This window comes from Ictidomys tridecemlineatus, chromosome 10, assembly GCF_052094955.1.
Source record: "Ictidomys tridecemlineatus isolate mIctTri1 chromosome 10, mIctTri1.hap1, whole genome shotgun sequence".
Classification (NCBI taxonomy): Eukaryota; Metazoa; Chordata; class Mammalia; order Rodentia; family Sciuridae; genus Ictidomys; species Ictidomys tridecemlineatus.
The window spans coordinates 7,958,587-7,972,137 of record NC_135486.1 but is presented as its reverse complement, the minus strand read 5'-3'; the positions used below and the strand labels follow the sequence as shown (position 1 = coordinate 7,972,137).

The 13,551-nt window shown below is 36.3% G+C and overlaps 1 protein-coding gene and 1 pseudogene across 19 annotated transcripts in view; one reads left to right on the top strand and one right to left on the bottom strand.

The window, feature by feature from the left end:
* Positions 1–13,551, bottom strand: part of Rabgap1l (RAB GTPase activating protein 1 like) — a 581,968-nt gene that overhangs the window by 443,897 nt on the left and 124,520 nt on the right. The gene's annotated exons all lie outside the window — the stretch shown is intronic.
* Positions 1,673–2,380, top strand: LOC101960535 (ankyrin repeat domain-containing protein 49 pseudogene; annotated as a pseudogene).

The window sequence follows — 13,551 nt, the reverse complement described above, 5'->3', positions numbered from 1 at the left end:
GCACTAATGCAAAGATTATGTAACAAAATATAATCAGAAATAACATCAACTATAAAGTGGTTCCATATTATGTATACAAAAGAAAGCATAGTGACAACAGTACACCTTTCAAACTATTCAGAATTATATAAAACATAACTAAAGCTGTGCTGCAAATGTGCTGCAACTATTGGGCTCAGTCAACTTTTTCTGTAAAGAGACAAACAATAAATGTTTTTGGTTCTATCAATTTTTTTATTCTTTTTTGTTTTTGTTCTTGTATTTTAGTACTGGGGACTGAACTCAGGGGTACTCTACTATTGAACTAAAGTCCCAGCCCTTCTTATTTTTCAAATTTTGCAACAGGTTCTCCCTAAGTTACCCAGGCTGGACTCAAACTTGTGGTCCTTGTGCCGCAGCCTCCTGAGTTGCTGGGATTTGGCCCGCTGCCTATGTGCCTGCCTTTTTCATTTGTTACTTCCTTCCTTCCTCCCTCCCTTTCTCCCTCCTTCCTTCCCTCCCTCTCTATTTTCTTGAGGGCATTCTGTGGTTGTTATTGTTATTTCAACCTTCAAAATGCACAAACCATTCTTAGCTCAGGAGCCATAGTTTGCCAATCTCAAAGCCCTTTCACAGTAATTACTCATTTTTATTTGCTTCAAAAATAATAAAGATGAAAAACATCTTTTCAAGTACCCATACATTTTCCAAAGGGGCAATTAATTTCATTAAAACAGAGAGTATGCTTATAGCACTGGAAAATATGGGACTATGTATTTTACAATTTGAATATAAATCATTTGTACACAGTAAACATATTAGAATCAGTTTTGATTTCATCAAATTCAAGATTCTTATCTCTTAAAAGAAATAAAATATTAGATTCCAGTGAATTTTCCACTCGATAAAAACATAGGATAATAACTCTCCAGGGACAAAAATACTGCTACAGGAATTGATTAAAATATATTCTATGGGAGACCAACCTTGCATGTGACTGAGTCACACTCCTTGGCTAGGTGCTGAGGTGCTCAGTCACAGAAATGTGGCAGAGCTTTCCCCACCCTTCTTGGGTTCGAGAGTCCCTGTCTCCTGCATGGGTGCGTCTTGCTACAGCCCCAAGGGTAAAGCTATGCTCACCTGTTCCTTTATAATATTACCCCTTGCCCTGTATAGGATAGAATCTTCCATGGAAGTGTTTTGTGTGTGTCCCCTTCTCTTACTGTGCCCTTGGGTGTGGCCTACCCTGGTGTCAGTCAACCTGCTGACAGTGAACATCATGAAGATAGACTCAGCCCCCTGAAACCTGACCCCCTGCCTCATTTGAATAGCTTATCCTCAATAAAAGGGGTCAGCCCATGCTATCCCTGTTTCTCTTCCTGCAGACCTTTAAGGTCAGAGGAGCCGTCACAGCGACCCCAAAGAAAAAGGTATTTGTGTCTCTTGTGTGGTTATTTTGCACAGCCCAGTCAGCCCAGTTCAACTGGAGTGACCCCTGAGCCTTTTAGTCTCTAGAACAGAAACCCAGCAATATTCTTTGTCAAATCCTGAGCAACCAAGAGGACAACCTCAGAAGCAAGATTTGAGTGACAATCTTTCTCTGTAAGATCTTGATGAAAAAATAAAGCATACAAAATTCATCTCTAGAAATACTCTAGCATTTGAAATTCTTTTATTTAGAATAGTAGTAAAAATGAAAATACAGGAAATAAATGATCAGAGAATTCCAGACCAGAGACTTCCTTGGACTTTTCTAAACACTTTAACCAGTTTGAATTGGTTGAAACACATGGACACATTATTACCACTGGTACTCAAAGTCTCTGGTAAGCAATTCTCACAAAGATGAGAAGAAGGGGGGAAAATTGAAGATGGTATCAATTTCAAGGAAAAGGAGAAAAGATCTAAGCAAACTGATTGTTTGGGCTGCAGAAACAAATCAGCTTACTACAAAGTGGAGACTACTTTCTGAGAAGGCCATTCATGTGAACACTCAGGATAAAGCTGAGCACCCCTCTTCATCGAGCAGCTTGCACTGGATACTTAGGTACTGTCAAAGAGCTGGTGGCACACAGGGCAATGTTCACATAGTAACTGTAGAAAGCTGGACAGCCTATGACAGTGCCTATAAGTGGAACAACACTTGAGTGGCTTCTTTCCTACTTCAGCATGATGTAGAAATCAGTTCTTAATAGAGTCCTCTTGATCCCCTTCACCTTGCTGCTAGGAACAAAGATAGCCAAGATATTCTGCAACAACTCCTTATGAACCATTGCATCAAACCAGGTCTGAAGATCAATACCACCAGGAGACCAGTATCCATCACTATCTCTTTCAAATTGTGGAAGGCTGTACAAATTCTTTCACCTCAGTCTTAACAGTTCTAACAATTTTTTTTTAAGTTTCTAACTACCAGTGCTTCCTTTATGTAAGATGTAAAATATTCCCACAATTCAAAGTTGACATCAAAAGTTTTACTAAAATAAAATAGAGATCCATCAACATATAAAAAAAAAAGTTTTACTACTAATTCACTAGTACTCATTATAATGTTCTTCCATGTCAACTGCCTGATCTTAAAGTCAAAATGTATTTGAGAATTGTTTGAATATATCTTTAATTGATTTCGTGGAGTTTATGATTTTTATGAAAATTTTACCTTATCTTTACTTAAAATTTTGACATGGGTAGAACAGGAAAGTAAAGATATTTTTGCTGTTGATCCAAGAGAGCACATGTTTAAATATTCTGTATCCCAGATCTCTGTTGAGTAGTATATTGACATATATTTCTATGAAATGAGGTAACTCTAAATTTAATTTAGAGTTTTAATAAGTTTTGAATATACTGGTACAACTTGGCTGTCTTCTCTACATTACCATATGTAGTTGCTTTCACTTTAAACTAGAAAAGCTAATATTTTTGTGACTTCAATATTTGTAAGTTAAAAAAATAAAATAACCTATATCTTTGTTTTTTATAACATAAACCATTTTGAAAAGCAATTGGCTAGGTGGTTAGTCCATGAATGCTATATTCTGTCACCCCTACCATGATTCACACAATCCTGTGGACAGTCCTATCTCCCTCTGCTTAACTTGCATGATCCTTGAGCTTGTGGTGACTCAGGATGAGTTCTGAGTCGAGCGGACAGCTAAGCACTGGACTGAGAGAGGGTAACACTTCTGCTCTCCTACTGGGTTTACCTGCCTGACCCTGCTAGCATGGCCTCTGCTCATAGTCTCTCAAGTTCACCAGAAATATTGATTTTTCCAAAGTCTTCAGTGTATTCAAACCATTCTAAGGGCAAAAAGATGGGTAAAGAATTCTAAGAGAAGAGTGATGGTGATTAGAACCACCAAGTGGCTCAGGATTTTAAAAAAAAAAACTGTGTAAATAGTGACCAAAATATATATTTTTTTTTCAAAAATAATAAAGCACAAGTTTGGACCAAAACAAAAATTTAAAAATAAAACATGCTTTGTCAAACTGAAAGGTCAATTAGTCCTTAAAATGATGTTAAGAATTTTTACTGATAAAAGACATACAACACAGAAATCTAATGTACTTTCTTTGAATGCTGTAGATTTTCACTCTTTGAGTTTAACCTTGCTATTTTGTATTTTTAACTTTTTAAAAGACAGTTCAGGGGAGGGAATTAATATTAAACACCTGGGTTCACTCTCAGACATCCAGTGGTTAAACCAGTTGTTTTTTGAAACACCTGAGGTTAACTGTAGGTAAAGCAGTCAAGAGCCCAAGTGGTACTCCTCATTGATCTCATAGCATTTGGAATCTAAATCACATATTGGACACTTGAGATTTGGGTCAAATGCAATGGACACTGTGACGTTTCCTAGTGTTCCTTAACTTCTAAAGTGGTTTAAAATGTTTATTCCTTCCTAAATGTAAACACCCTGGAAGGAATGTTTTGTCATCTTTCAAAATCCAACATAGTCAGGATCAAAATACAGTAGGTACACCAATGTTTGCTGAATGAATTAAATTAATTCATACACAAAAAATGCTCTCATCTAGGGCAAGCTAACCCAATACTGAGCCTTTGAATGTGGCAATTAAAGACAGGTGTGACTTGGTCACCTTTTCCTATCAGTTATTCCCCTAAATCAGCCATTTTCTATTTCCAAAGGCAATGCCCTAATCCAGGCTCTGTCTCCTCAAAATGGACTTATCCCTCACAGCTTCTTCAGTTCTTAACTGCACTTACTTACTCCCAGTTCAGTCTTCTAACTCCAGCCTTTGCTCACCACGCCCAGCTCCAACCCCTTGATCAACCTTCAAGGATCCACACAATGGATCCCACACTGTTCAGTGTCTCCAAGGGGCCCTCTGCCACCCGCTGTCAGCCTCCTCTGCAGCATCACACTGCCTCACAGCCATTCTTCAGATTCTGCTTGCATCTGAATCAGATGTCAACCCACCAAAACCTTACAACAAATAAAACACTAGATTCCAGTGCATTTTCCACAACTAAAAAGACATGCATGATAAAAACTCACCAGGCACAAAAATATTGCTGTGGGAACTGATTAAAATATATTCTTGTTTTCACAAATGTCAAAATGCGGTCTTTTCTATTTTCCCCTGAGTTCTCCTGCTAGCCTTGAAGAAGCAAGCCACTATAAGCCCTAAACTGTAAGGAAATTAATTCTGCCAAAATCACAATGGATATGGAAAGGACTCCACACCTTCGAAGAGACCAGAACCCTGGTCAGATCTAAAAATTAGGGCTTCATTTTTTTTTTTTTTTAACTGGTTTTTCATAAAATCTCATGGTACTATGAACCTGGACTTTTACAATTATGTAGGCTTGTGTCTTAAAGGAAAGCATACTGTCTTTTCCATTTGTTGCATTTACAGTGTGAGAAGCACTTCTTTAGCAAGTGCCTGCACTCCTAAGTGCTAGATGATTACCTTTTCTAAAAAAAAAAAAAAAAAAGATTCATTTCTTTTTTACATCTTTTATCTTGTTTTTTATTTGAATAATTGTAATTTACAAACCTGTTTCTGTTCCAAAAGCCACTCATGACTACCTTCTCTTTAAAGGGATTTTGGATTTAAAAATTATAAGAAAATAAACCTATGAGTTTTAGAGTATTTTGCTCTCTGGCTATGAAAAGTGGTACTCGTCAACTGAGTCACTTGAGCCCAAGGAGAAGTTTGGTTAAGAATTCCTTTTACCAGTCCAAATACAAAACAACAACAAGAAAAATGTAGATTATGATACACCTAAAAGGTATAGTCAAGTGTTAAGCTCACATAATGGTACTATGAACCTGGACTTTTACAATTATGTGCGCTTGTGTCTTAAAGGAAAGCATACTGTCTTTTCCATTTGTTGCTCTTAAAGAGCTTCCTATAGTTTCCTATCCTTGTTATGAGTAACTAGATGCAAGTATGAGGTCAACAAACAAAATAACAGCTTAAAATTCACATGAAAAAATACCAAGTGTACTCGAGTTTCAACAGGACGGTAATTTAGAACATGTGGAACTCTCTAACAGTGACAGGCTAATTTAAAAAATAATCCCTATAATGTTGCATTAATGGACTTAACTTTCTGCTAAGATTCCTACCATACAAATTAATACCCTTTAACCCACTTTATTTTTTGAACAGTATTTGAAAAATATGCAAAGATACCTTAATTCATTTTACTTTAGATCTTTTCCAGAAAATTAAGAGCAATTTTAATCATTTCAAATCTGTGTTCCCTTTTTAGCTAAATTATAGGCTAAGGTAAGACAATTTAGAATGACTTGAACTTCCACTTGCTTTGACAGGCAAATTGAAGAAAATAATTTAATAAAAGAATACTCCAATTCCCCCCAGCAGGAAAACATTTCTATGCCACCTCCAGTTCTAACTTTTGATGTTTGCGCTGACAGAAATGTCAATTACAGAACTAATAATAAAGTGTATTGAAAATGTATGAACGCCTATCCATAAAAGAAAAGAAACTATTACTTCCTACTCTGTGATTTTTGTAGCTTTTTTTACACAGGCGATGGCTAATAGATCTTTCAAAAGAAAAAGTGACATCTCAAATAGTGAGAAAATGTCAAGAACAGAAATGAAAAAAAATAGTGAAAAACAGAAATTTGATGAGTGGCTCATATTTGGACTGTATAATGAGAAATGAAAATTTTTATGTATGTTATTCATATTTTCAAATAAACTCTAGAAATATTATCTGTTTTTTAATCTTTTGCAGAATTAAATAATACTTAAGCATTATGAAAAGAAAACTAGTCGTTGCTTATTATTCATTAATCATTATTTGCTCATTCATTTAGTATTATTCCTAGTAATTACTAAAAGGCAAAAAAATCACTGAGAAGATAGCAATCAAGAAAAGACTGGGAAGGGGAAATCATGCAGCTACCTGCAAAGACAAGAGAACAAGGCAACAGGAACAGCATGTGCAACAACCCAGACACAAGAGAGCACCTGGTGGGTCTACAGAACAGCAAAAGAATGAGCACGAGGAAATGAGGTGAGAAAGATAAAAATTAAAATTAAAGGCAAGAGTGTGTATATCTTTGTGAATCGAGGTTAAAAAAATAACTTTGGTTAAATGACATGAGAAGTAATATCATCTGACAAATTTCAAAAGGATGGATGGTTGGTGTGGGAAAGAGTCAAGGGTGAAAGGCAGGAAACTAGTTTGGGGGTATCAGAATAACTGACAACAGAAACGACAGGGCCAGGCTGAGGTTGGATTCTAGATTTCTACATTTGGAGCCCAAGAGCTACCACTTGATGACAATGGAAGATTGAAAAACAATCAAGTTTTTCTTTATTCAATAAAAAAAGCAGCAAAACCATTTAGGAGGTAGAATTCTGGAAATATATCTCCACTGTCTATGTGCAAGGCCTCATGTCCATCATGAAGATATGACTAATTGGGGCCCTCTCTGCTCTCTCCTTAGTGTGTGTGGTCTTGCACTTTCAGACAGCTTTCCAAAACACCAGATATGTGGAAGAGTTTATGAAGATCCACTCATTCTTCAGATCTCCTTTTAAAATCCTGGCCAATCTATGGCTTTCCCAACAAGAATTATAATCCCCTGTAACCCACAACCCTGGCTCTCTCATTCCCTTGCTACAAAAATCACTGTTTCTAATAATGCTCCAGAAATCACTCTGCTCCAAATCAAGTGAGCCCCATCCAGTAGCAAAAGCAAAGCTACTGGTTTTCACAGTTTGCCCCACCCTATTGCTCAGTTGTTAGAGTGCTTGCCAGGCATAAACTAAGGCCCTGGGTTCAATCCCCAGCACCATACATACATACATACATACATACATACATATAGCCACCATGACAACAAGTCATAGGTGGGCACTGCAGAATGGAAGCAGCCTCACAGGCTACAACATCAGACTCCACTATGATGAACCTCTATAAGGTCCAGTAGTTTTTCTTCAATAAATTGCCTCTTAATCTATTGTCTGATTTTGGTAACTTTCCAAAGTCCTTAAGTGGCTGTTTTTGACAGTCTTATCCACGTTCATCTCTAATTTGTGATAAGTGAATTTGCCAAGCTCCTCACTCTGGCAGTCTGCATTAAATATATTTTAAATGTAATTTGCCTGAGTAACCTACTAAAAAAAAAAAGTCATAGAAAATATTTTGAAACATTTCTAAGAATAGAAACTGGCACTAAGCTAAAATTACTATTTTCTTTTGACAGTTAACATGCCTTTGTTGAAAAGACTTACTCAGGTGGACTTAAGAGGAAAAAGCCTTCTAAGCAGAATAAATAGCATTTGTAAAGTCAGAGAAACATGTCAGGAAACTGTATGATTGTGTTGGGTGGGTGAACTCCTCTCTATTTATAGTTCTCCCTTTCAAACTACAAAGAAGCTCAAATCTTACACCCTAAAAATGCCCTCTCTTCGTCAGGATAATCTAGTTTTTAGTTCAATCTCTTCTCTCCTCCTCAAATTGCCCGAAAGAAAAATTCAAACACTGTTGCCCCCTTCCCTATGTCTACTCAGTCTTCAAAACTATAAAAAGACTTCTGTCCCAGCGTTATTAAAATCACCCTCATAGAGATTTGTGACTCTCAGATTAAACAAATTCAGTGCACAGGTTTTGGTTATTACCTTACCGGACCTCCCTGTTCCACTGACAGCACCACACACAGCTCCCTCTTGGACAATCTCCACTCCTTAGCCTATACTATTCTGTCTTGGCGCTCCTTAGATAATTCTGGTCACTTTTCTGCAGATTCTTTAACTGTGCTTTCCCTTCCTGGATCTACTGCTTAAACATTAGTGATTTTCTAATGTCTGCTTTTAACCTACCTCTCAAACACTTTCCCCTAAAATAATTTCAGCCCTTCTCATAGCCCTTCTCATTGCTTTATGCTGATGTCTCTCAAACCTGCATCTCTAACTATAAAACATCTCTCACAGCTTAAGACTATTTCTAATGAAAGAAAAATAGTTCCACTTTAATGTTCCACATTGAACTCAAAACCAATCTGTAAAAACTGAATAAATTTTATCCTTACCTTCAAATCTAATAGGTAGCAGACACACATGAATCGTAGAAACATGAAGTAAGATGCTACATTCCTGACGAACAACCTGTTATTCTTATGGTATTCTCTTGGGGATAAAAAAGTGAAGACTCCTCCCTGCTATAAGAATATATATTTTGCTGAAGGAAGACTTTAGTGACCTTCACACAGACCAGAGATTCTGAGGCCAGGAAAACTGAATAATTAAAAGCAAATCCACTGACCACAAAATCTGTTTAAAAAAAAAAAACAAAAAACAACTTCAATTAGAAAGAGTCAATGTGAGCCAAGAAGACTGAGAGTTGCCTTTAGATCTTTGTCATATAATTTTAATCTCATAATATTTAAATCACCCCCAAAGTGGACTCACTGGGTACCTATGGCTAAAAATCTGATGCAATCCTATTATCAGTTAGAAGTTCAGAGGCAGTACCTAAGCAAGACTCTCTAGATACTTCCCTAAGATCCCCAATCACACTGGAGAATAAAGGGGTGCCATGTCTCTCCCTTGAGGGTGCATTCCCTTTCTCTTCTGATCCTTTGCTGTAGTCCACTGTGGTTCATATGTTGCTTGAAATTTTCTCTTGTGAGAACACAAGAGCAGACAGGCACAAAATGATTCCCTAGATTCCCCAGAACCACCGCCAGTAACAAAGTTCACTCTTCAAGATCATCTACTCACCTAAACTAGAAACCAGAATAAAACCTTTAATTATTCTCCTCCCTTCTTTTCTGCCACAGATGACATCCAGTTCATTTGTAAGTCTCATTAATTTTGCCTCTAGACTATTCTCAAATCTATCTCTTCTGCCCCTCATTTCTGACATTTTGAGGTAGCCATTTTGAAACAGGTATGTCAAGACAGCTCTGTCAAACAGCTGTATAAAAAATGAAACTACCCAAATTTAGCTCTCCACTGATATTAAAAACATGATGAGGGGCTGGGGTTGTGGCTCAGCAGTAGAGCACTTGCCTAGAATGTGCAAGGTCCTGGGTTTTATCCTCAGCACCACATAAAAATAAATAAATAAAATAAAGGAATTGTGTCCAATTATAAGTAAAATATAAAATATTTTTTTAAAAAATGAATTTTTCTAATGCTTATTCTATACATTTTAAGATCCCAGCAGTTAATATTTCTGGATATTCCTGATTAATAAGCCAAAGCTGTGAGGTCATTTGGCTTTCCATTACTTCTAAACATATCCATTTTCTAGTAAGGTTATTTTTCAAAAGTAAATGGATGTTCCTTTAAAAAGCACATCTGAGGCTGGGGATGTAACTTAAGCAGTAGTGTGCTCACCTGGAATGCGCAGGGCGCCAAGGTCAATCCTCAGCACCACATAAAAATAAAATAAAGATGTTGTGTCCACCAGAAAAAACTAAAAAATAAAATTTTTTTTTAAAAAAAGCACATCTGGACAACTTTCAAATCTTACCTCTAAAGTTATCATCTCTGAATCATAAAATCTTTCTAAGACCTGAATAACAATGAGTAATTTATCATGCATGCAAAATGCATGAGAAATTAACTTCAGGAATGCTTGTTGTCTAGAACATTTCTTTTGAAGACAGTATTTTGGCTTCCAGATTTTTCTACAACTTGTCCTTTCAAGAAGTATGTGCAGCTTCTGACATAATATAAATAACCTATGTAAGTCTTTGTCAATACATGAGTTTATTTGTATGCTTGAAACTGCTCTCTAAAAATGTTTCCAAATATAATGAAAGATCCCTAAATATAGCTTGGAAACAGTATTTTGTGTTATATTTTCATAATATTATATATTATATTTTTCTATCCAAAGTCTGCAACTTTAAGTCCAAAATGTGTAGAATATGAATATTATCTAGAAATATGTAATGTATAGACTATCTTGTCTATAAAGGAAATCTTAAAAATACTATCATTTAAGCAATCATGAGTAAGATTATAACAATTCAGTTGTTTAAAGGTAAAAATCTGCATATTCTGTGTAATGAAGCCTCACAGGCTTTAGGGCCTGACTGACAAAAGGTTTTGAAAAATTATACTTAATTAAGTAATTACCTCTCTGACTTTAAATGATTTACTTAAAAATTTTCAGTCTGTTTCCTCATATGTAGTGCAAGAATGAAGACAGTTATTTTTCAGGTTTAATATAAATAAAATATGAAACTATGTAGGTCCATTAAATATCTCATATATAATGTGCCACAAAACAGATCCATAATCCATTGTAGTTATCCTTCCCCAAAGTTAGCAGGATAAAAGTCGAAGACTTTTTTCACTAAATCAGAGCAAAGAGAGAAATACTGATACTAAATTGTATACTGTTTTTAACAAATAACACCTATCATTGTAATAAGTTTTGCTCTTACAATTCTAGTTCCATATATCTTTCATTTCTAAAGAGAATGGCATTTTTGTGTTGTCACCAGAGGAGTTCCAAGAGAAGGGGACCTTGACTCAGGACAGTGGGGTCCTTGGTATTCATGATAGAAAAGAATTTCAGAATTTACCAGTTAGAAATACATACAGATTTATTTAGGAAAGTAGATACACAGATACACATTCAAGGCAAAATGCATGTTATCTAAGGGAAAGACCTTGATAGGGACTGAAAGGGCGGTCAGAAGCCCCAAAATTGAGCACAAATGATGGAGCAAATGAACTGACATTCAGCAAGCTGACACTAATGCTCACATGCCGGAGAGCCTGTGAAGACCTGGACAGACATCCCAATTCTTCTCATCATCTGCCTGATCCTCTGAATCATCCTCACCACTCTCAAACTCCACAGCCACAACTTGACCCTGGTGAGAACGTGATTTCTCCTTATGACCCTCTCCTCAGCCAGCTGTCAGCTCCACACGGGAGAAGCCTCCATCAGTTCCTGAGCTGATCACTGCAGTCTGAGGAAGTGTGCATCTGCTGGACTTAAGGCTTAAGTCTTGAGACTTTAGATCTTGCACTTGAGCTTAGCATGCAAAGGGAATGTCTGTAATGAGTCTGTCAGGATTAAGTGTGTTTGCAGTGCTTAGGATTAATTTAGAATTGTTTGCTTTGAATTGATTATGTCTATTGCAGTGTCCAGCATTAAGGATTGTCATTTTCTTGATTAAGAACCTATAGAGTGAAATTGTATTGAGTGATTTGACTGATTAAAGCATTGAAAAGGGCAGAAAAGTGGTGGACATTCTTTATTTCTCCCACTTGACTACATAAGTCGCACATTTGCCCATTGCAATACCTCCCACTTCAAATTGAGGAAGCATAATGTAGAATCGTGGTCCTGTGAGTTTGAGGACCCAAAAGGACAAAGGGAACATGTAATAAATTTTAAAGGCACAACTAGTTGGCAAATGTCCTCCTTTAAATTAAAATAATTATCAAAAAGTTAGTAAGGATCCTTCACTCTGAGTGAGGCCTCAGCCAGAGGTCATGGAAAGAAAGGCAAAAACTGCTGACCCCTAGAGGCTCCAAGATTGGGGAGCTGCTCCTGAGCCAAAGAAACAGTTTTCTTGGTACAGGCACCCATATTTCTTTTCCCTTTTTATTTATGTTTGATCAGTCAGAAGCCTCATCCTCAAAAGTAATACTAAGGGATGTCCTAATCATAGCTGAGTTAAAGGAGATGCCTAATACTTTTCTGAATCAAACCTGCCCTGATTACCAACTGGGGAATAAAATTGGTCTTGAGAGGAAACATAAATTATAGGTCCATACTTTAAGAGACTGATCTCACAAAAGAAAAAATGGTTAAAATGCCCTGGGCATGAGGTATAACTCAAACAGTAGACTCCCTTACCTTCCTCCAGATCTCACCCAGGCTTATGTTCAAATGTAAATTGCAGAGGCCTGCCCAATTTATAGGATTTGGGGTGGGGAGGGGAGGTGCCTCTTTAAGTTCAGACCACATGACTTCTTTACCTTGAGGATTTTTACCTAAATATTTCAGTTCTCTCTCATTCTTTCAATATCTGAACTTACTCTAATCTGAGCCAAAAGTAGTCTCTAATCTAATAAAGATGTTCTGCATACACTCCTTTATTAATTTATGGCCGAGTTGCTTATTTTCTAGGACTCTTGTGGGTTGGTTTGTTTTTGGTTTTAATTCTATATTTTTGAGCTCATAGTATTATGGTGAATTCACATTTGATCCTGCACACCTAAATTAGTATATTTTTCTGATAAGTCTTATTTTGTCTATTATAGAGGATTTTACATCGTTTTTATTCAGAGGCCAAATTTTTCAAGGGCTAGCTCTCAATCAAATAAAGGCTTTAATAAACACATGAAGCACTACAGTGGAAATCTACCTACAAAAAGATCTTTGTTTCTTGTTTGTGTATGATTGCGCACTTGTGTATTAGGTTGTATCTTCACATGTGCTTGTGTATATGTATCATGTACCTGGTATCAAAATTAGCATATAGATAAATAAGCATTCATAAGTAAAAATTTAAAAGAAAAATGTATCCAAATACTTTTAGTTCACATGATTTAAAAAGTTCAAGCTGGGCACAAGGGCACACATCTGTAATCCCAGAGGCTTGGGAGGCTGAAACAGGAGGATCCCAAGTTCAAAACCAGCCTCAGCAATAGTGAGGTGCTAAGCAACTCAGTGAGATTCTGTCTCTAAATAAAATATAAAATAGGGCAGGGGATGTGGTGTGGCTCAGTGGTTGAATGCCCCTGAGTTCAATACCCAGTACCAAAAACAACAAAAAAGTTCGATTTAAATTAGGTAAACAGATAAAAATAAAGATGTCTTTAACATTACTAACTCACAAGTTTTTCTAGGTGGTCAGACAAATAATGAAATATTAATTTCCACAAAATATCTAGAATGTAATATCCATTTTTCCTACAATTTTTCTTCAATGAGGAAGAAATGGTTAATCCTGTTTACTACATTTGTCTGATAAATCAGTAAAATTAATCTTAAATGTGACATCTGATTAATTTAAAAAGTTAAAGTGTTCACTGCTAAATATAAAATCAAAAGTATCATTACTTCTTGAATTCCATAGGATAATA